This window comes from Chrysochloris asiatica, unplaced genomic scaffold (assembly GCF_000296735.1).
Source record: "Chrysochloris asiatica unplaced genomic scaffold, ChrAsi1.0 scaffold00101, whole genome shotgun sequence".
Lineage (NCBI taxonomy): Eukaryota > Metazoa > Chordata > Mammalia > Afrosoricida > Chrysochloridae > Chrysochloris > Chrysochloris asiatica.
Window position 1 is genome coordinate 5,293,597 of NW_006408619.1, and position 4,879 is coordinate 5,298,475.

A 4,879-nucleotide genomic window follows, 5' to 3' on the forward strand; every position below is an offset into this window, starting at 1 on the left:
GCTGTGCTCTTTGATCTTCATCAGAAAATATTTTAAGTCCTCTGCACTTTCAGCAAGCAAGGTTGTATCATCTGCATATATCAGGTTGTTAATAAGTCTTCCTCCAATCCTGATGCCACGTTTTCCTTCATAGAACCCAGCTTCTTGTATTATTTGCTCAGCATACATATTGAACAAGAATGGTGAAAGAACACAACCCTTTAGCACACCCTTCCCAATTTTAAAACATTCAGTGTTCCCAGTGTATTGAGATATTAGTTGAGGTGAAATGGCCAAATTCAAACCCAGTTTTCCACATGAAAAATAAAGTTCCTAACAGTAAATCACCATTGTCCTCATATAGTAAGACCAGGATGCCCTTATGTGGATAAAAATAATTGTGGACATGTTACATTTTTTGTTCATAAGGTCCTGAAATTGGATGACTTGAATATAGAACAAAAAGGGTGATTTTAAGTTCCTGTGAACTTTCCCCACATTTTGCCTATCTCTTTACCCAGGTCAAGGAAACCTGGTGGCTCTGTGGGTTCATTGAGCTTCTAAGTGTAAGGTTTACAGTTCAAACTCAGAAGTCGCTCTGCTGGAGAAAGATGCGTTCTAACAATTTTCAGTCTCTGAAACCCTATATAGGATTGCATAAATTAGAACTGACTTGGGGATTTTTTATTTTTTTTTTGAGGGGGAGGATTTTCCTGGTCAGTTGTCCAGGATGCTCCTCTCAGGAGAGACTTAGACATGTTTCACTGCTCTCACGATGAAAGAGTCAATCATGGCTTTGGCTGTACAACACATTTCAGTGAAGCCTTCCATTTAGTACTCAGCAGGATTTGCCTCAAGGACATAAATATATATACATAGCTTAGACTCACAGAAGCTCAATTGTGGTTCAAAATATGCTTGCTGTCAACCAGAACTATAACTCTGGGGAGGTGGCTTAATTTGAGATTCCCTAGATTGTAAACTAAAGATCTATAAATTTCTCTCATCTCTAATTGCTGTGAAGTGTCTTCGAGTTGATTCGGAACCAGAGCTACCCTTCACAGAGTTTCCAAGGTTCATGCTGGATTTCCTTGCAATACAAACGGACCTTGTGTTCCAGCACATTATCCTGCAGTGCCACACCAGGTCTTCTTTAATATCTTATATTTTCCCCCGTGCTACAGCCATTGATATTCTCATATGCCAACATGGGTTGTGATGTTAGGACCCTGAATTCAAGAGAGAAGAGGCAAAGTAGCTGTGTGTTGCTAAGTGGCACAAAACTTTTACTTAATTGAAAGGACATTAAATTGATCTTGAGGCCTACTATATAGCTTGTGCATGAACAGAAACTTAATAATGTGTGGAAAACAGAAGGAATTTATAAACAAGTAATGAGTAAAAGAAAGAGGAAAATAAAAGATGTGTGATCAGAAGTGAATGTCACAGTTTTGATGGAGGAAGGGTGTCAAACCAATTTTCAGACAACAGAAACCAAAGCCTTTAAAAGAGAGTTAAAGTTTCCATATCACGAATCTCAATATATACTGTTATCTCTGGTAGCGTAGTGGCTACGAATCGGGCTGTGAACCTTAAGGTAAGCGGTTCGAAACTACCAGCCGCTCCGCGGGAGAAAGATGAGGCTTTCTACTCCCGTAAAGATTTACACCCTCGGAAACCCTGTACAGGGTCGCTATGGGTCGGAACCGACTCGACGGCACTTAACAACAACAACAACATACCTGATATGAATGTTGCAAGGTAAATAAAATGTGATTTATCTTTGCATTTCCACTTTAGACTCTTTGGACAGGTTTGCCCAACACAAGACATAAAATACGTCATGTGGTAGCTCATCACAGATTTGATGAGTCTCTTTGTGGTGAGAGATGTGCCTATTGGAAAATGGAGAGAATTTAATCAGAATAACTTAATATTGTCTCAGTGCATTAAAAATGGAAACTACATTGAAGTCAAGATGTTTAGTATGATTTAATATCCATCTTTTTATTATGTGCCTTTGGATCAAAAAATTTGATTAGTTACTTGTACTTTGTCTTTGTGTGAAACAGTACATACAATGGAGAGATGGAAAATGATAAGATGGTAGCATATACCTGAATGTGTGCAAGGATTTGGTATGTATTATTTCAACTAGAAAAGTTCGAAGGAAATCTTTATTACTGTTATTATTATTAATCATTGTTATTTTATTACTGAATAAACTAAAACTTAGCATGATAAATGTTTGATTAAAATGTCATTACTGTATGGCTGATTCATGCTTCAAAGTTACCTGAATCTGAAATTCTGCAACTAATTGAAAATATTGAATAAAAATATATCCATGGAAGTCTCTAATATAAATGGTGACATTAAATGCTAGCATGTGATCAATAAATTACTGCCCTTTGCCTAAGGACTGGCTCCTATAAATTCTGTGCCAAGATCTCCATATCCTCAATGATAGAGAAATGTTCTGCACGTTCAAATAAGTTCCAACATTCTATATCTTTCTACCACTAAATATTTAAGACAGTGATGCAAGACTAGCTAACATATCTTTGTCATTGTTTATGTTGCTCCAATATTTAATGACTTGAGCACAGCCAAGATAAAGTAAAAAACAAAAAACAAAAAAATCTAGTTATCACACATTTCTAATGGATACATACTGATAATAACAATTTTAATTTGTACAGTCCTTTACTATTTTCAGGTGTTTATATTTATAGCAACTCTGTGAGGGCCTTTAGATGGAAACTGAAATGGTAAGCAAGTGCCATAGACATACACCTAGGCATTCAGTTCTGCCAAATCACCTCTCAAGATTGGTAACAGATATTCCAGGCAGAATACCTTTACATCCAATAGATAGAATAGTTGTTACTAACACAGAGGCTGTGTCTCCCTCAAGACCCTGCATTTTGTTAGTAAGGAGATGAGAACAATCTCAAGAATATTAAGGTGACTAAAGAAGTTGCTGTTGTTAAGTGCCGTCAAGTCAGTTCTGACCCATAGTGACCCTGTATAGGGTTTCCCAGGAGCAGCTAGTGAGCTTGAACTGCCAACCTTGCAGTTCAAACGGCTTTGCAGTCTGGCACATTAACCCACTGTGCCACACCAGGACTCAGTTTATAAAACCAGTGTTATATGTTTATGTCCTGGTGTAGCACTGTAGGATGAAACAATGACAACAAGATTGGTCTGAACACAAGGTTATCAATATCCAAACTCACCAGTAACTCCTTGGAAACCCGATACAAGGTCACTATGATTTAGAACCAACTCAATGGCTCTTAACAACAACAATAATGTGCTTGGTTATATTTTGTACAAGAATGCAACTAGAAAAGGGAAGGCAATCTTGGAGGTGAAGATCATGTGATGGATGTTTGAGCAGTGGGATCGTCTCTGACCCCTGACAGGTTACTTTCTCTACTTCATAAAGAATGACCTTCAGACTGACGAAGGAAGAAGGGGGAAAAGAGAAAGAGGACATGGAACAGGAAGAACAGAACAAAGAATGCAAAAAAGGAACACATGGCAAAAGATGTAGGAAAGAATTGTAAAAGAACATGTGTAACTCAAAATCAATCCCGGGTTTTAAGACTGAATAAATTACAATGTAATTCTGAAGATTATATCATCCATCTCCTGTTCAATATCTTGAGGATGCTTGAAGTAATTAAGAGAAGTGAATGTCATGGAGCTATCAAGAAAGTATAGAACTGATTACCAACGAGGTTTATTAAGTACATAGGACTCCATGGTACAACATACTCATACACACACATACATATAACTTTATGTATCTTGTTGTTAAAGTGCTGTTGAGTCAGTTCTGACCCATAGCTACCCTATATTGGGTTTCCAAGGAGCAACTGGTGAGCTTGAACTGCCAATTTTGTGGTTCAATGTGACTTTGCAGTCCAGCCCATTAGCCCATAGTGACACACCAGGGCCGTATGCAGGTATATATATATTATATGTACATATACATATATCATGCACACATACACATATGTCATATATCATACAGTCTGTACTATTTGCCTCTCTTTGGGTTTTTCTACTCAGGTGATTTTGAGATTTATCCATGTTCTAGTTTACTTGATTTTTAAAATATGGTTCCTATCCATTAGATCAAGAAAATGTAAAAGAAATGATATACTTGATTTTCAACCAGATTGTTTCTCTAAACGCCTGCGATGGATACGACCTAACTTAGACCAAAGTGTGTTTAGTCCTTGTTCCCTATGCCTGGCATGCATTTCCTCCAGATCATTGCATAGCTGACTCCTATTTTCCATTCAGATCTCATAGCTTCAGGTTAAATTTCACCATCTCAGCAAGATTGTCCATGACCACATTGCCTGAAGAAATATTCTGTTACCACTAATATAACTCTGTTAATTATCATCTATCTTTCCCAGTTAGAATGTGCAATCCATGAAAGAAGACACTTTTCCTGCCTTGTTTCAAACGTTATTCCTGGTGCCTAGAACAATACCTGATACATAGGAAGTAATTAATCCATAAGTAAACATATGCATCTTTGCAAGTCTCTTGTGTTTTTGAAAATTTATGGAGACCAATGTACTAAATAAAAGAAGTCCTGTTGGAACAGTGAGTTAAGTGTTGGGCTGCTCACTGAAAGGTCAGCATTTTGAACCTATTAGGAGTTCTGTGGGGAAAAGATAACACGCTCTGCTTCTGTAAAGATTTATACCTCAGAAACCTATAGGGCAGTTCTACACTGTCTGATATGGTTACTCTCTGTTGGAATTAACTTGACAGAAGTGGGTTTGATTTTTGGTTTAGTTGTATATTAAATGACAGTATTATTCAATGCCATTACTATTAGTTTGAAAAAAATACTCAAAGTATGGTGGTTAAT